Source organism: Protopterus annectens, chromosome 1.part0 (genome assembly GCF_019279795.1).
Source record: "Protopterus annectens isolate FY-2018-M chromosome 1.part0, PAN1.0, whole genome shotgun sequence".
Taxonomy (NCBI): domain Eukaryota; kingdom Metazoa; phylum Chordata; order Ceratodontiformes; family Protopteridae; genus Protopterus; species Protopterus annectens.
The window spans coordinates 462926917-462947233 of NC_056725.1; positions in this window are offsets into that span (position 1 = coordinate 462926917).

Consider the following 20317-nt stretch of genomic DNA (forward strand, 5'->3'; position numbering starts at 1 on the left):
TTCTGTCTTAGCCCTGCTGACCTTCATTCCTCTGCTCTCTAGAGCATATCTCCACCTCTCCAGAGTCTCCTCAACCTGATTCCTACTCTCACTACAGATCACGATGTCATCTGCAAACATCATAGTCCACGGGGCCTCCTGCCTGATCTCATCTGTCAACCTGACCATCACCACTGCAAATAAGAAAGGACACAGAGCTGATCCTTGATGTAATCCCACCTCCACCTTAAATGGATCTGTCACTCCCACTACAGTCCTCACCACTGTCACACTACCCTCGTACATATCCTGTACCACTCTTACATACTTCTCTGCCACTCCCGACTTCCTTATACAATACCACAACTCTTCTCTAGGCACCCTGTCATATGCTTTCTCCAAGTCTACAAAGACACAATGCAACTCCTTCTGACCTTCTCTGTATTTCTCCAATAACACTCTCAGAGCAAACATCGCATCTGTAGTGCTCTTTCCTGGCATGAAACCATAGTGCTGATCACTAATCATCACTTCCCTTCTTAACCTAGCTTCTACTACTCTCTCCCATAACTTCAAGCTGTGACTGATCAATTTTATCCCTCTGTAGTTACTGCAGCTCTGCACATCACCCTTATTCTTAAAGATAGGTACCAAAATACTTTTTCTCCACTCCTCAGGCATCTTATGACATTCCAAAATTTCATTAAACAATCTAGTTAAAAATTCCACTGCCATTTCTCCTAAGCACCTCCATGCTTCCATTGGGATGTCATCTGGGCCAACAGCCTTTCCATTCTTCATCCTCTTCATAGCTGTCCTTACTTCCTACTTGCTAATCTGTTTCACTTCCTGATTCACTATCCCTACATCATCCAACCTTCTCTCTCTCTCATTCTCTTCATTCATCAGCCTCTCAAAATACTCTTTCCATCTACTCAACACACTCTCCTCTCTTGTGAGTACCTTTTCCTCACTATCCTTTATCACCCTTACTTGCTGCACATCTTTCCCAGCTCTGTCCCTCTGTCTAGCCAATCGGTACAGGTCCTTTTCTCCCTCTTTAGTGTCCAATCTCTCATACAACTCTCCAAACACCTTATCCTTAGCTTTCGCCACCTCTCTCTTTGCCATGCACCTCATCTCCTTATATTCATGCCTACTTTCTTCATCTCTTTGACAATCCCACTTCTTCTTCACCAGCCTCTTCCTCTGTATACTCTCCTGTACTTCCTCATTCCACCACCAGGTCTCCTTGTCCTCCTTCCTCTGTCCAGATGTCACACCAAGCACCTTTCTAGCAGTCTCCCTTACTAGTTCTGCTGTAGTTACCCAGCTATTCGGTAACTTTCCACTGCCTCCCAGTGCCTGTCTTAACTCTTCCCTAAACTCCACTTCACAATCACCCTTTTTTAACTTCCACCATTTAATCCTTGGCACTGCTTTCACACTCCTCCTCCTCTTCTTGATCACCAACATCATCCTACAGACCACCATTCTATGCTGCCTAACTACACTTTCCCCTGCCACCACTTTACAGTCTCCAATCTCCTTCAGACTGGCCCTCATACATAGGATATAATCCTCCTGTGTGCATCTTCCTCCACTCTTGTATGTCACCCTATGCTCCTCCCTCTTCTTAAAATACGTATTCACCACAGGCATGTCCATCCTTTACACAAAATCCACAATCATCTGACCTTCTGCATTCCTCTCCTTAACACCATACCCACCCATCACTTCCTCATCCCCTCTGTTCACTTCCCCAACATGCCCATTAAAGTCCACTCCAATCACTAGTCTCTCACCCTTGGGTACACTCATCACAACTTCATTCAACTCACTCCAAAATTTCTCTTTCTCATCCATCGCACACCCAACTTGTGGAGCATATGCACTAACAACATTCATCATTACACCATCAATTTCGAGCTTCATAAACATCACTCTGTCAGACACTCTCTTCACATCTAAAACACTCTTGGCATATAGTTCCTTTAGTATAACCCCTACCCCATTTCTCCTGCCATCCACACCATGATAGAACAATTTGAACCCGTTTCCTAAACACCTGGCCTTACTTCCCTTCCATCTGGTCTCTTGCACGCACAATATATCAACCTTCCTTCTCTGCATAATATCAGCTAGCTCTCTTCCTATACCAGTCATACTGCCAACATTCAAAGTTCCTACCCTCACTGCTACACTCCTAACCTTTCTCCTCTCTTCCTGCCTTCAGTCATGCCTTCGCCCTCCTCTTCTCTTCGGCCAACAGTAGCCCAATTTCCGCCAGCACACTGTTGGCTAACAGTACTGGTGGCGGTCATTGTTAACCCGGGCCTCGACTAATCCGGTATGGAAATATGAAATTTTCGTACCATAAGTTATGTGGCAGAATTTTTACGCCGGATGCCCTTCCTGACGCGACCCTCCCCATTTATCCGGGCTTGGGACCGGCACAAAGAAATGCACTGGCTTGTGCATCCCCAGTGGCTGGGTTGCTCAATATGAAACAATACTAGACTATATTAAACTGTACTGGTTGGGTGGCTATGCCCCCCCACACCCCCCATACTTTAATATTCTCACTCTGAGAGATCGTACTACAGTGGGGGAAAAGGGCAGATACACTGTCAGTAATATTTTCGGCAAAATGGATTTTCGGTGATTTGGACCCTATGTCAGAAATTTTCGGCAAAATGACACTGATCAATATATCTATATATATATATATATATATATATATATATATATATAAATATATACTTTTTACCAGTAGCTATTGTGAAGGCTGCCAGCCTAGTCAGATTGAATTTTATAGATAATTCTGTCATCTGTAAATATTAATATAACAACAGTACACTCTGCTGGCAGAAAGCTGACCAAGTAAAGCATGTTGTGACCCTTTGATCTAAAGTCGGCTCCAGCCTGTCTAGATGAAAACATTCTTTCTATTGTTTTAACCAAGAGTTAAATTGCTAGATTTAAACAAGCAAATGTATTTTTATTGCTCTGCTTCCTGACCAGCTGCAAGATAACACAAGGAGGTGTTAAGAATGTAAATGTAGTTTCTGTTAGCCTGGGAAGTGTGAATAATGATGTAATGGGAACCAGGAATGTGATTTTAAAAACAGAGAGAATCAGAGAGCTTTAAGCATCTTTGTCTTGACTATCCAACTCATCAGCACTCTGCCTTGTTCTATATGTAAGTTATCTTAGATTTGTGTTTTCTCCTAGAAATAGCTAGAAACTAGAAAGTTTAGACTAAGTGTTTTTATGTGATGTCAGAAATGTACTACTGAGTTAAGTATTTGTCTGTGATCTCTGAACTCTTAACTAGCACTGTATAGTAAGAAGCATTGTCTTGTGTTTTTACTATTTATAATTAAATATTTTAAAACCTTTCAACTGTGGCTGTTTTGTGTAGAGATAAGTTAAGCTCTAAGAGTACATTGCATGCATATAAGGATCCTGCACCATGCCACTCTAATAAGCCTTATCTGTTTAGTCATACTACCAACTGGATAATAATATTGCACAGTAATAATTGGACACCCTTTTAAGGGCCTTTGAGTAGCTGATAATTATTAGTGGGTGGTGGCAGGGTACTACCGTATAGTCTGGGAAAAGGGGGCACAGCTGGAGAATGTGTGCTAGCTGTCCCCAGGAGTGTCTGTGTGGTTGTATAAACTCTTATCTCAAAGTGTGTGTGTGTGTGTGTGTGTGTGTGTGTGTGTGTGTGTGTGTGTGTGTGTGTGTGTGTGTCAGCTACTTGGGCAGGGATATGAAGCACTGGTTGGACAGAAAGGGTGCTGGAAGTTTTAGATTGCCCATTAGGATGAGATCTGGACCCTATAGCTGTGCCAGTGGGGAGTCTTATTGGGGACCTGGAGAGCAAGGGAGTGACCAGCCCCGGATTGACTGTGATCTCTGCTCTTAAGGAAAACTGCACTTTACCATGTGTATCTGTTATCCTTTTCCCCTATATGAGACACCCCTCACTGGTGTTAGTCGTGAGGATTGAGGCTCCTTGATTGCTGGGCCAGGGCACGGGTGTCACATATTAATTGGTGGCAGTGGTGGAATATCCACATCACATATTAATTGGTGGCAAATACTAATTGGCTTGTAGTGGTGTGGGTAGAGTGAATTCCTGTAGCTTGAGTATGGTGAGCTTTGAAGGTGATTTGTACTCTAAAACAGCCACAAAGTGAATACTCAGAGTTCAGCTCACAATTGTATTATTTCTTTTGTTAGCTTAGTTAGTCAGGGTGAGCAGGCAGCATGTCAGCAGAGGAGTATGGAAAGCTAACAAGGAGCCAGCTAACAGAGAAGTGCCAAGCTAGGGGACTGGTGCATGGAAACCTGACTAAGGCAGACCTGATTGCAGCCTTGGTTACAGCTACATCAGAAAACAGCAACCAGGAGGACAATCAGACTGGCAGTGGAGATATAATACCCTCGGAGAATGGACAGCTCATCCTTTCTGCAGAGGACTTAAAAATCCATCTGGAGCTAAAGAGACTTGAGTTGGAGGCCAGGCATGTGGTAACAGAAGCAACTGAGAGACTGAGGCATCTAAAGACTGAGGAGAATGAGAAATTGCTATGCCTGGAAGCTGAGTAAAAGGAGAGGCAGAGGCAACATGAGAAGGAGATGCTGACTCTTCACCAGCGTCATGGAGGTAATGGGGAAGGGAGTAACTGGACCCCAAAAGCACAACAAGTCAGTAAATTTCTTCTGCAGTTTAAAGAGGGTGATAATTTTGATAGTTTCATTCATATGTCTGAGAGGATATGCAAACAGTATAGTGTTGACCAAAGGCTCTGGGTACGGTTCCTGATCCCCTTACTCCATGGTAAAGCTGTAACTATATTGTCAAAAATGTCTGATGTTGCATGTTTTGATTATACTGCTGTTAAAAAGCATTTGTTAGAATTATTTAAGCTAACACCTGAAATGTATAGGAAAAAGTGTTATTAGCATAGACACAAGGTAGATGAAAGTGTGTGTGAATATGTTGCTGAACTGTACACTTATTTCCATAGGTGGGTGAGTGGGTGTCAGGTCACCACTTTTGAAGAGTTGGAAGACATTTTTATGAGAGAACAAACCCTTAGCACTTTGCCTGAGGACATGAGGATCTGGTTAGCTGATAGATAATGTGCTACTTCAGATGAGTTGGGGAAGAAGGGAGACCTACAAATGGCAAGCAGGGCAGCCCTGCACAGAAAAGGGACCAACAGTACTGCTCATGGGTCTAAAGGAACCCATGGTGGGGAGCACACACTGCCCCAACAGAATCTGCCAGTAGCAGGGGAAGCCACTAGTCCAGGTACATGTCCAGGAGCTAGGGTTAAATGTTTTGAATGCAACCAGTGGGGCCATGTGGCATACAGGTGTACACGGAGGCAAGATGGGGAACAAAAGGTGAGGGAGCCAGTAAGTGGGAAAGACAAAATGCCAATAGTAGGTGGTCTTGAGACAACAGGGGTACTGAACTACCATCCTGCAGATGTCCTGATAGGGAAGGATTTGGATGAGGCAGTACCATGTGCTTATGCAGTTACATGCAGTCAGGTTAGGAGACAAGCATGTGGGTCTGGTAACCTGGGGGACCCCAGACAGACTGCATACTTGCAGCCAGGACTAGTGAGGTTGTTACAAGGGAGCTATCCTGTAGCAGTGAGAGTGAAGGTGAGCCACAGCTGCTTGGGGGTACTGATGGTCCCTTGGACACAGTAACTGCAAAGGTAGAGGTGAGTAGTAGTACCCAGGCTGACAGTGAGGCACCACTGTTAGAGGATGCCAGATTTCCTGTAGAAGGAAAGCTGGGAAGGGTTAGAAGGAAAGACTTGAGACAGGCTCAGCTCTCAGACTCTACATTGCAAGGCCTGAGGCAGGTAGTTAGGGAAGCACCTGATTCTGAAGGAAAGGGGGGACTCTGTATACAGGGACAAAGAGTTACTATACAGAGAGTGGACCCCTGAGGGAGGGCTAGAAGGTGAGAGAGTACAGCAGTTGGTAGTGCCTAGTGCCGACTGTCTGGCGCTTCTAGCCATAGTCCATGATATTCCCTTTGCAGATCATATGGGCATAAAATGTACAAAGAGGCGTATTATGCAGAACGTCTATTGGCCTGGAATTTCCAGAGATGTAACAGGGTACTGCAGGACATGTGAGCAATGCCAAAAGGTAGGTAAGGCAGGAGACAAGGTGAGAGCTCCTTTGATGCCTTTGCCTGTTATTGAGGAGCCATTTTAGAGGGTAGCTATGGATATTGTGGATCCTCTGAGTACCCCAAGTTCCACAGGGAAAAAGTATATCCTAGTGGTAGTGGATTATGCTACACTATACCCTGAGGCAGTGGCTTTGTCCTCCATTGAGACAGAGAAGGTGGCAAATGCTTTGTTAGAGATTTTCAGTAGGGTAGGTTTCCCTAAAGAAATACTGACTGACAGAGGTAATAATTTCATGTCAGACCTGCTGGCTTGTCTGTGGAAGTCCTGTGGGGTGAAGCACATGAAGACCACCCCCTACCATCCTCAGACTAACGGCCTTGTTGAGAGGTTAAACTCTACAATCAAGTCCATGCTACGGGCATTTGCAGATCAGTTTAAGAGGGAGTGGGACAAATATTTTCCCCATCTGTTGTTTGCTTACAGAGAGATTCCCCCAGGAATCCACAGGTTTTTCATCCTTTGAATTGCTGTATGGGCACAGGGTGAGGGGACCTCTAGATTTAATTCGAGATGAGTGGGAAGGTGAGTGCAAGTCTCACAAGGAGTCTGTTGTGGCATACATCCTAAACCTCAGGACAAGGCTCAAGGAACTCATGGACTTGGCCCAGGAGAACCTGGCAGAAGCCCAACAACAGAAAAATGTGTGGTATGACAGGAATGCTCGAGCTAGAGAGTATGCTGTGGGGCAGCAGGTAGTGGTTCTCATTCCTGTCAGACACAACAAGCTGTAAGCAGCTTGGGAGGGAACCTACAAGGTGGTAGGAAAGGTAGATGATGTTAACTACATGGTGGAACTGCTAGGGAGATGGCAGGGGCACAAATTGTACCATGTTAACATGATGAAACCTTACCATGATAGGGAGGTCCTTGTGCTGAGCATTTGCAGTGGATTGCAGGAGGAGTTTGAGGGAGATCTGGGACTGATCTCCTCAGTGAGGCTTGGGCTGACACCTCAGTAGAAGGGGTAGCAATGTCCCAGCAGCTATCTCCTACCCAGGTTCAAGAAATCCGAGCAGTGTTGCAGGAATCTGGGGACATGTTCACTGGGAAACCAGGGTGCATCCACCTGGGGCAGCACCAGGTGGACACAGGACCCCAAAGGCCTATTAGGCAGGCCCCTTATAGAGTGCCTGAGAGAGTCAAACAGACTCTGAGGGAGGAAGTACAGGAGATGTTGGAACTAGCGGTGATTCAAGAGTCCAACAGTCCCTGGGCCTCCCCAGTGGTCCTGGTGCCAAAGGAGGATTGTACCACTAGGTTCTGTGTGGACTATAGGAAATTAAATAGTCACACAGAGTCAGATGCTTACCCCATGCCTAGGAGAGATGAGACCCTAGAGCAGCTGGGTGGGGATAAGTATCTTACAACCATTGATCTTACCAAGGGTTACTGGCAGGTGCCCTTGACTCCCAGTGTTAGACTCCTTTTGGCATGCATGAGTTCACAAAGATGCCCTTTGGGATGAAGAATGCCCCAGTGACTTTCCAGAGGTTGATAGATCATAGTCTAGCAGGAGCAGGAGGGTTTGCCCTTGCTTACCCAGATGATATTGCCATCTACAGCCATTCCTGACCAGAGCACCTTCAGCATGTCAGGGAGGTACTGGGCAGACTACAGAGGGCAGTGGTGACCATTAAGCCAAGCAAATGTCAGGTGGGTATTGCAGAGGTCTCCTACCTAGGACATAGAGTGGGGAGTGGTAAGATAAGGCCAGAACCTGCCACCAAAGTACAAGCCATTCAGGCATGGCCTGCCCCTGTTACTAAAAAGCAGGTGAGGGCATTTTTAGGGACAGCAGGGTACTACAGAAAGTTCATTCCCAGTTATAGTACCATAGCTGCTCCCCTCACAGACCTGACAAGGATAAACAGGCCAGATAAGGTAGTGTGGACCCCAGCATGTGGGCAGGCATACCAGAGGCTTAAAGAGGCTTTAGGAGGACCCCCTGTGTTAGCCAGTCCAGATTACAGCAAATAATTTGTTGTGTAAGTGGATGCTTCAAACCAAGGGGTGGGGGCTGCACTTGGCCAGATTTCTTCAGAGGGAGAAGAGCACCCAGTGGTTTATCTCAGTTGAAGGCTCCAACCTAGGGAGGAATGCTATGTAGCTGTAGAAAAGGAATGTCTAGCCATAGTGCGGGCACTGCAGAAACTTCAGCCTTATCTGTATGGAAGGAAATTCACTGTTATGACATATCTCAACCCCCTAACATGGTTAAACAGAGCCAGCCAGCAAAATGCCAAGTTGCTAAGATGGAGCCTGGGGTTGCAAGCATATGATATGTCAGTGCAGCACCACAGTGGGATTAGCAATGCCAATGCAGATGGGCTCTCAACACAGGGAATGGGGTAAGGTATACTCAGATAGATCTAACCTTCTCAAGCGCCGTTTCTCAAGGGTCACTTGAATAACTAGCTTGAGTTCTCCAGCAGGGGAGAAATGTGAAGGCTGCCAGCCTAGTCAGATAGAATTTTATAGACAATTTTTTCATCTGTACATATTAATGTAACAACAGTACACTCTGCTGGCAGAAAGCTGACCAAGTAAAGCATGTTGTGACCCTTTGATCTAAAGTCATCTCCAGCCTGTCTAGATGAAGACATTCTTTCTATTGTTTTAACCAAGAGTTAAATTGCTAGATTTAAACATGCAAATGTATTTTTACTGCTCTGCTTCCTGACCAGCTGCAAGATAACACAAGGAGATGTTAAGAATGTAAATGTAGTTTCTGTTAGCCTGGGAACACATGGAAGTGTAAAGAAGGATGTAATGGGAACCAGGAATGTGATTTTAAAAACAGAGAGAATCAGTGAGCTTTAAGCATTTTTGTCTTGACCATCCAACTCATCAGCACTCTGCCTTGTTCTATATGTAAGTTATTTTAGATTTGAGTTTTCTCTTAGAAATAGCTAGAAACTAGAAAGTTTAGACTAAGTGATTTTTCTGTGATGTCAGAACTGTACTACTGAATTATTTTAAGTATTTCTCTGTGATCTCTGAACTCTTGACTACTACTATGTTGTAAGAAGTATTGTCTTGTGTTTTTATTATTTATTATTAAATATTTTAAAACCTTTCAACTGTGGATGTTTTGTGTAGAGATAAGTTAAGGTCTAAGAGTACATTGCATGTATATAAGGATCCTGTATCAAGTAATTCTAATAAGCCTTAACTGTTTAGTTATACTACCAATTGGATAATAATATTTCACAGTAATAATTGGACACCCTTTTAAGGGCCTTTGAGTAGCTGATAATTATTAGTGGGTGGTGGCAGGGTACTACCGTATAGTCTGGGAAAAGGGGGCACAGCTGGAGAATGTGTGCCAGACTTCCCCAGGAGTGTCTGTGTGGTTGTATAAACTCTTACCTCAAAGTGTGTGTGTGTGTGTGTGTGTGTGTGTGTGTGTGTGTGTGTGTGTGTGTGTGTGTGTGTGTGTGTGTGTGTCAGCTACTTGGGCAGGGACATGAAGCACTGGCTGGACAGAAAGGGTGATGGAGGTTTTAGATTGCCCATTAGGCTGAGATCTGGACCCTATAGCTGTGCCATTGGGGAGTCTTATTGGGGACCTGGAGAGCAAGGGAGCAACCAGCCCTGGACTGACTGTGATCTCTGTGTGCTCTTAAGGTAAATTTCACTTCACTGTGTGTATTTGTTATCCTTCCCCCCTCTATGAGATGCCCCTCACTGGTGTTATTGGTGAGGATTGAGGCTCCTTGATTGCTGGGCCAGGGCACGGGCATCACAGCTATCACCCATATTTAAAAAACATACATATACATCAAGGACAAGTGTTTAGGGCTTGAAGATTAATTTCTAATAATGAAATATTTTTAAAAGAAATAAATATAGTAATATATCTATGTAATGAATTACAGTTTTTAAAATGGTAGCACGTGAAATTATTTGCAAATAAGGAATCCAGTTTCCTCCTATATTAAATAAAGGTATAGGATTAAATAATACCAGTATCAAGATTTATATTAATAACAACATCATTTTTATCTGGACATGTCATTGGATAGTACCAGTATTAGGAATATAACAGTGGACAACTGGAAGATTCTTATAGGTTCATAGGTTCATAGGTAGGTACCAGGCTATCTGCCCAAAGGCATTTATAAGCCTAGCCGGAATGTGTTGGCTTTTGCTGCCCTCTTCGATTAGTTCCCTGTGCCTCTGTCCAGCAGAGCCACTGAAGTTATACCCGGGGTAAACGTCCTGTTTCCCATCTAGGAAATGTTGGGCAAGGGAGTTAGTACTTGAGTAGTTCTCCTAGTTAATGTTTGGGTAATTGAAATCACCCAATATCAGGGTATTTGGTAGGACCTTTATGTTTCCCAGTGTTTACAGAAATGCGGAATGTGGGTCCTGGAACATGGTGGGTGATCTGTAGCAAGCTACAATCTGAATTGCAGTTCTGCCCATTGTTAGTTGCACGTGGATGATCTCTGAAGCATCGTGCTGTGCCACTAACCTGGAGGTGTGGGTATCCTTGATGAATATGGATACGCCCACACCTTTTATATTTTGGTCCAGGTTTTGTGGCCAAAATGTATGGTATGAGTTGTAGCCTGGTAATGCTGGGGTACTCTGTAGAGCCTTAAACCAGGTTTCCGTTACTGCACATATATCAATTTTCTCCATACTGAGGAGTGCCTCCAGTGAGTGCATTCTGAGGTTTAGACTTCTGGCACTGAGTAGCATTACCCTCAGTTTTTTGTTACTTGCGCTATTTACGGCAGTGGGTTTGTCTTTTGAGCCTTGCCTATAAAGGCACTATGGGGGTGGCAACAGCCTTGGCCAATATTCGAAAGCCTAAGGGTGACAGGTGCAAGCCATCTCTAATGAAGCAGCGTGGCTTGTCGATCATGTCATCCTAGGCTGACAGACACCAGATCCCCTTTGAATGACACCAGAAGCTTAGCCAATTGTTGAAATTGATATTTTTTTCTTTATACCGTGGTATCATTCTTGGTGAGGGCAGGATGCTACTCAGGGTCATACCGGCCCAGACTATGTCATCAGAGAGCTCTTCCATGTCTCTTTTCATGTAGTCCAGGGAGGTATGGCTCAGGTCATTCACACCAACATTGACAATGACAGAGTCGTATTTGTACTTGTTCTGCAGTGACCTAAGTGCTTGTGTTATGTGGCGGATCCTGGCACCCGACAGGCAGGTAACAGTAACCTTCTCCTTGTTCAGCCTAATAAGTGGGATGTCTGTGTGCCTGACTCTAGAGTCAACTATTACTAATGTGTTGGGTATGTTATTTTGCCTTAAGGGCTGTGATTGCGTGGCACACTGGTTTTGTGAAGTATGTTTCATGGTTTGTGTTGGGGGGGGGTGGAGGTTGCTTGGATGTCTGCTTTGGAGGTCTCTGTTGCTTTTGCAGATTTTTATTTAGAGCTTCCGAGTATGGTTTTGTGTATTTATGTGTGTTTTTTGCTGGTGGTGGTTTCATAGGTCTATGTGAGACTGGTGGTGTGATGCAAGTAATTCCCTTCTCCTCTTGACTGTCTGGTCCAGTCTTGGGTTGAGACAGCATAGCCTCCAGTTATCTCTCACATGTATTAGTGCTTGGTGGTAGGAGGAGAGGGTTGTCTGTGTACATGAGACAGTTGTAACATTGCCTCAAAATGCTCAGATTCACCAGTTGGACCAGAGAGTATACCTGAAACTGCCCCTTGGACATGCCTGTATAGGTACAGTGAGCTGTTTTAGTGCTAAGTTTTATTATTGCTTGCTATGAGTTTTGAGCAAATTCCCAGCTGAGAAGTGAATAGTCTGAGTGCTTAAGTTGAACGTTTGTCTAGTTCCAAGGGAAAAATTGAAGAATAGACTTTGTGGAGCCGGGAATACTTATAACCTAGCTAACCGGAGCTGCCCGGCGTGCAAAACCTCGCTAATGCGGGTTTTACAGCAGGGAAATGAAGAGAGAGAAATTAGCCCAAAATGGCCAATAAACTACTAATTTCTGGGCTGAAACCACTCCTCCAGGGACAGATAGGCTGCTCAAAGCTCCCCTCTCTCACAGGTGAACAGAGAAACTTCCTTATATCTAAGTAAAGTATGGGCAAACACAGGCACTTGTAACACAGCCCTGAATTCAGCATTAACCTGAAAACTGGACTATACTAGCTTAGAAGGTGGGAAAACAAGTATATTGGGGTTTTTTTCAGAAAATAAAGCAGATACAATCAAAAAAACACTTTAAGTGCACAGAAATGGCTATCACACTTGAGTGTGTAGCCTACAACAGTTAAACAGGTAATTTAAACACAAAAACAACTTTGTTAAAGTGCAGGCGGTAAAATAAGTACAATATGTAGCTGTGGCGAGCTTTTTAAATCACAGAAATTCTAAAAAATCTGCGTTTTAGGCGGAATTAGCTAAAGGCAACAAGAAAATGCAGAAAAATGATACTTAATCACTCCAAAGTCTCTCTTTTGTCTCTCTGCTGCTGCAGAACTCTGCAGGTCACCAGGCAGGAGCTTGCTGAGCTGTATACAAGCACAAAAACCTTGCAAATGCGGGTTTTATAGCAGAGAAATGAAAACGATAGAAATTAGCCCAAAATGGCCAATAAAGTACTAATTGCTGGGCTGAATCCACTCCTCCAGGGACAGATAGGCTACTCAAAGCTCCCCTCTCTCACAGGTGAACAGAGAAACTTCCTTTTATCCAAGTAAGGTGTGGGCAAACACAGAAACTTGTAACACGGCTCTGAATTCAGCACTAACCTGAAAACTGGACTATACTAGCTTAGAAAGGCATGAAAACAAGTATATGAGTTATGAGTTATGAGGAACAAAGATTTAATTTAAATTATAGAAAATAAACTGAAATTTATTTACAGAAGAAATATGAAGTTAAATAATTTATTAAGATACAGCACTGATATAATAGGACCTGTAAATAAAAACTGGAAGGTTACTTATAAATGTGTAACATGTAGTGCATGTAATTTTACTAATGAAAAACCACAAGCAGAGTTACTTCATTTAGAATGGACTAGTCCTATTGTAGGGTCTATACATGTAATTCAACAGGTATCATTTGTATCTATACATGTGCCACTTCTTTATGTCTTTATATTGCAATGACAAAAGGATTTTTTCTAAGAGAGCTAAAGAACATGTATGTGCTATAAAAAAGTAGGAATATAAATAATGCACTGTCTAGACTTATTAAAGAAGGGACATATTCTAAAAAATGTATTCCACTACCATTGATCATGTTTGTAATGACTTAAGGGAAGGTAATTTTAGCAAAATTTTAGTGACCAGAGAGACCATTTTTCAGTTAAGGCTCCAAGCAGATAAATATCAATTAATATAAACGTTGTTTACTGTAAAAAAAGATTGGCTAAACAAAAATTAAAATAAAATTATAAATATAGCAAAATTGTATTAAATGCAGTATTTCTAATATTTTCATATGGATATAGATGTGTACATAGTTTAATTATTTTTTGAAAATATTTTTTGAATGCATGTGTCTTTTACAGTCATTTAAAAAACAATCTGCTCACCTGTAATTGTGGTGTGATGTGATATTTGTATTTAACTGGATGCTTTGTTTACTTTGGTACTCTGAAGACATCCATCTGATAGTAAGGATGAAAGTGCTGAAGTTTCATTGGGCAGTCTACCTGACTGGGTGCTTTTGGATGAAGACCCAGAAACATTAATAAAGGATTTAGATAATTTAAACAGAGTTCAGAACAGAAAACGTATATTTTTATAATAGCATATTATGGTCAATATGCGGACAGAGATTGCATGTGGATATACACATCTCAGAGTACTCATCAGCTGTCTAGGCAATGTAGGCATGATGCTTTAAGATCACAAAGGTAGTCCTTGGCAGGAATTTGCTGGTACTCAAGATACTGATGAATCTTTATGAGTTGTCTTGGTGACAAAATGATGAAACCGAGAAGAGCATATGGTTTTGGACCTGGGAAGCAAATTTACCATATTATATTTATGTGCGTGTTTGAAACATTCATTACTTTACAACCTGGTGATTTCTTTTTCAAGTATCTTCCCAAGAGGCCCAACCTTGTGGACCCACTGAATTGTAACAATCAGAGGTATAATTCTTGGATCTGTCCTCCTAACTGATATGCAGCACATTCAGCAGCATTTCCTAGCTAATTTTTACAAATGAGGAAGCTTAAAGTAATGTGTCAGTCAGATAAAACTCTGCCAAATGTTCTGTTGTCCTGTATTAAGAGGATAGCTCTACTGCAAATCATTAAAGCAGAGTGAGCACTAATAGGCTGCAAAAAAAAAAACAGCAGTTCAGAAACAGTGACTACAAAACATAGCTCAGCAGAATTATATAAATCACAGCAATATATGTTTTAAACAAAAAGAAATAAATGCATATATTGTATGTATAACTGCAAAAAACAAAAAATATTTTTCATCCACTTAGTGAAGTTTGGTACCTCAAAAAACACATACTTCTTACAGTGATACTGTCATGCAGGTTTAGTGATTACAGGAACAATGCTGCCTGGCTGAACAATCCCCCTTGTATGACTCTGAAATAAACTACAGCCATCAAAGTTATTTTTCTTATTTTAAATTTTGTAAAAAAATTGCATTCATCATTGCAGCACTACTGAGCATTGCACTCCACACATTTCTGCTCTGATACCGACAGTCAACTATAAGTGAAAAACAATGAAACAGAAATGTTTAAAAATGTACTTGTTTACTCCATGCTGTCTCCCACCTTGACCAAACAAAAATCCCTTTACAATGACACTGATGGATGCCCAGTCTAAGTGATGTCATTGATCTAAGGATTGATGCCAGGATTCCTAGTACCTCAAGGTCAAGTGAACAAATCTCTGGAGTACAAAAGTGGTTATCAACATTTTTATTCTTAAGCAAGCGACATGACACCTTACCTATACTTCATTCCAGAGCTTCTGGAGTGTCATCTCTTTCTTTGGAACACAAACACTTTGAAAGTTAACTATAAAATCATGTATTCACTCCATTTTTGTTTTACTTTATGTTATTTTAAATAAATTCCAATAACTCAGCCATTTCTCAATAGTTCACAACCAGCTTTTCAACATGCTATCTATCTAGCCTTACTCCATACTTCAAGAACTAGGGTACAGTTGTAACGAAACTACCTTTTGTGACCAATTTGCATAATGTCTGATGCATATTTCTTGAATGGAAGGACAGCAGATGAGTTATCTAAAAATAATTTGTGTGAAATGTATTGATAACTACTTAAGATAATTAAACTACATTTAATTTCAAAAATATTTACTCATAACATTACACAATTTTAATATATGGATTCTAAATTTTAACAAGCCAACTACGGGATCCAACATCTACTTCTCTATGGAAAGATGATTTTCACAGAGAATATTAAACTGTCACATACCAGATGTGAAATCAGCCTTTGGAGATGGCAATGTGCAACGACAGTGCTGCAGTCTTTTAGACTGTGTCTTGTAATGAGTTGGCCGAAAACTCTACAACCAACATTGTCAAGTAAGCTAAAACTGTTCCTTAATATGTAACTACTTCGTGGTCTCCAAACCACAATGTAGTGCATGTCAATGTAGTACCTGTGCAGAGAAATATGGCAAAATCCAAAACGCTACACAAAATGTTACAGGAAGAGAAATTAAAATGTTTAAAACCACATCCACTCTGATACAGCAAACTAAACATGCATTTATATGGGTTCTTAATGCATTTAAAGATTTATATTTACAAAATTCTAAGCAAACCATTATAATATGAAAGGATCATCAATATGACTTGCTGTCAATTTAGTACACAGGATTAAGCCTAGGGGCTTCTAAAGAGCTTCATGCTTTAGTACAGTATTTATTTCCCCGTCTCCATTTATGTACTCTGCTATTGTCAGCAAGTCTCTTAACCAGATAGTGTTCTCAGTTCATGCCTGAACAGAGGCTTGTGATAGGTTTACCTGATTAGCAATTTACTTATATAAAAATATATTGATAGATTCAAAGCATGGCTGTGCACACTGATATGTTAAAGAAGGTAGTGGATGCTGGAAGACTTTCCCAACATACAGAGAGAGAGAGAGTATTATGCTTTGACTCTTTTAAACGCATATTTGTATGACTGTTTCAGTGACTTAAATACAGGTTATGGAAAAGACAGAAAATATAGGATTATGCCCTTTATCATAACTGAAATAGACTGAAACAAGTTGAAGACAGGAATAAAGTTTCAGAGTGCTAGGTCTAACATGCAAACTTGTTGTGCCCCCCCCCCCCCCACACACACACACACACACAAACACTTCCCTGCACTTGTCCTAAGTACTGTACACCATCTTTGCTTTTTTGTTGAGACAGGGATGGTGCTCTAGGAAGCAAGTGGCATTCGTCTGTTTTTTTTTTCCTGAAAGGTTGAAGAAGCACTGGGATATCTTCGACCTGTTTTGAACAGCACCTTCGAAAAGTAAAGAAGTATCCTTATAGCTAACACAGTTATGCAGTGATTGGATTTCATCTGCAACTCCAATGAATCCAGTTTAGAAAATGACCTGGGGAAAGGACATGAAGCACAGTACTCCTTGCTTTTTATACATACTACACTGATATTCACCTGTTCGCGCAACATGAGCCGCAGTATGCGTGATTCGCATTAGCAGAAATGTGTTGGTTTGGTACCTGGCTCTAAGCAGAGTGCACACTAGTGCATAGAGCTTGAGACTTTCAGGTCATCTCTTCTTGTCTGCCAACTTCACTACATCTAGTGTTGTTTAAACAGCACCTGCTAATGGTGCCATAGCATTAGAATCTGCCTCACATAGGTGCTTCAATGCAGAGTATCTCTAAGAGCTCTGCAAGCTTCAGCTTTGCCACTGTTGGAACTCCCATGGATGAATAACATTCTGATATTAGAGGACATCATCAGATTACTAAGTACATGCAATTGGTTAAGCATCACTATATTGACACTGTGGAATTTACTACCTAGTGATTTGCTAGTTCCTCTTTTCTGCTGCTACATTTAAAAGCAGGACTCAAAATCTTTCCATTACTCAAGGTGGTGGTGTTTTTTCTGGGGGGGGGGGGGTTGCCACCTGCCAAGCGTCTGACAAAATATCCTTTTTGAGACTTGGTAGGACTGACACTAAAATAAAAAACAAAAGAATATACACTAAAACCAGTTGTGAAAATATCATTCTTAAATTATAAGAATGTAATCACATTCATCTCACACTAAGTACAAAGTCAAGGATGTAATAGAAATAATTGGAAAATTATGTAATGATGTAATAGAAATAATTGGAAAATTTTGATGAAGAATGACAATTTGGTTAAGGCAACAGGACAAGAACCAAGACTTGTATATAGAAGCAGATAGGGATTCATAGGTTCATAGGCAGGTACTAGGCTATCTGCCCAAAGGCATTTATAAACCTTGCTGGAATGTGTTGGCTTTCGCCACCCCCTTAGATTAGTTCCCTGTGCCTCTGTCCAGCAGAGCCATTGAAGTGATCCCCGGGGTAAACTTTCTGCTTCCCATCCACTTGTCAAGGTTTCTCTTGAAGAGTGTTAGTGAGGAGCTCTGCCTAATGTAGATTGGAATCTTGTTCCAGAGCATGGGAAGTCTCTGGGACAGGAATCTATCCCTCTAGCGCGTCCTGTATATTGTTGTGGTGAGGTTTAGATCCCTAGAGCATGTGGCTCAAGGGGATATGGTTTTCTTTAGGTGAGGCATGTCCAACAATTCTGGGTTGGACATGGCCTTGTATGTCAGGCAGAGATCACCTCTGAGTAGGCGGTATGCAACCAAGTACAGCTGGAGTTTCTTCAGTCAAGCTGCATAGGGCATCTGCTTGAGGCCAGTGATCCTCTTGGTGAGGTACTTCTGTGGTCTTTCCAGCTGTTGCAGGTGTCTTGTAAGGTATATCCCAAATGGGGCGTTGTACTCTATGATGGGTCTGAGTGATGCTTAGAGAGGCACAATGACCTCTTTTGATCTGGATGCAAACCCTTTTGTGATTAGGTGGGCCACATAGAAGGATTTTCTAACCACTTTGGCAATGTGATTATCAAAGGAGAGATTACTATCTACTTGGGTCCGCAGATGTCTTATTACGTCTTCCGTATTTAGGGGGCTACCACTTATGTGGTAGTTTGTGGGTACTTTGTTTTTTCCAAAGGGGATGACTATGCACCTTTCGGCATTTAGCTTGAGGCCATGGTTTTGACACCAGGTATATGTCTCAGTGAGACCCTTTTGGAGGATGTCTGTGTCAGCCGGAGAGTCAATTATAGACTCTAATTTGCAGTCGTCTGCGAACTTGGTCAGCCATAGTCCTCCTGTGCATGCCTGTACCTCTGAGAAGTATATGCTGAACAGGAGGGTCCTAGGACTGAGCCCTGGGGAACGCTACTTGTAACTGGTTTAGAGTCAGAACTAGCTTCTGCAACTCTCACCATGTGGGTTCTGTGCATGAGCCAGTTGGCAACCCATATTGTGATGTAGGAGTTTATGTTCAGGCTGGTGAGCTTGTCTTTAATACCAGAATGGGGAATGGTGTTGAAGGCCTTTGCGAGGTCTGGGTAGGCCATGTGGACCACCTTTCCCTTGTCTATAGCCTTGATAACTGTCTCAAAGAAGTCCACCAGATTTAGGAGGCATGATCTGCCCTTAACAAAGCTGAACTGGGTAGGGTCCAGTGTTTGGAGGTTCCCAGTGTCTCTGTTAATGAGATCTATGATGATGCACTCCATAGCCTTGCAAACCAAGCTAGTCAGGCTTATAGGGCGATAGTTCCCAGGGTCTGTTGTGGCTCCACCTTTGTGGAGTGGAATAACTGTTGATGTGCACCACTGTAAAGGCATGTAGCCTGTGGAGAGGCTGAGTTTGAACAGTGTGTTTAGGTGAGGGGTTAGTTCATCTTTGAGCTCAAGTAGGACACAGCCTGACACCGTCCGGTCCCATTGATGCTGTGTTTTTGGCTTTGGAGAGGGCTGTTTTAACCTGAGTGTCTGTGATTTCAGGGGCACTACATTCTTCTGGTATGATTATGGGCCCTTTTGGGGGTGAAAGGGGGGTGAAGTTTGCACTGAACCTGTCTGCCAGGATATTGGCGATATCGGTCGGTTCAATGTATTTTGTGCCATTCTGCACTAACTCTGAGCAGATCTGAGAATTGCCTCTTAGATTCTTGACCTTGTAGTTATCTTTGGAGTCCTTAGCAATTTTTCTTTTGAAGCTAGCCTTGGATGATTTTATGAGGGATCATAGTTTCTTGATGATACTGATCAGGGATGTCTTCCCTTCTTGGGATTTTACTCTTTTCTGTACTAGTTTCCTCCTTCTATTGTATAGCTTGTTTATGGAAGGGGTCCACCAGACTAGTTTCCCTTTCTTGGAGGAGTGAGTCTTGGTTTTGCTTGGGATAGCACAATCCATGCATTCTTTTAGCTGCCCATAGAGTGCATTAGTAAAGGATTTTGCAGCTTGGGCAGCGTTATACTTTAGCATGGGGGCTTTGAAACTTTCCACCTCGGTCTTAAGTAACGTGAAATTAGTTTTTGAAAAGTTTTTCATGGTGGTTTCTTTGACTTGGGGTGGGGGAGGAATGTGGATATCCAGAGTGATTAGTTTATGGTCAGATCTAACCAACAAGGGGTTGATCTCCAGTATGGAACACCAGTCACCCATGTTGGTTATGACCAGGTCCAATATGTTGTCACCTCTGGTGGGGGTGTTGACCAGTTGATCCAGGGCATTTGAGTTTATAAATTCTAGGAAATGTTGGGCAAGGGAGTTAGTACTTGAGTAGTTCTCCCAGTTAATGTCTGGGTAATTGAAATCACCCAATATCAGGGTGTTTGGTAGGACCTTTAGATTTCCCAGTGTTTCCAGAAATGCGGAATGGGGGTCCTGGGACATGGTGGGTGATTTGCATCAAGCTACAATTTGAATTGCAGTTTTGCCCATTGTTAGTTGCACGTGGATGATCTCTAAAGCATCGTGCTCTTCTCGTGTCTGCAGAGATTATGTCTGGTTTCCTCTCACCTCCCAAAAGCATACCGGGTTGACTGGCTACTCTA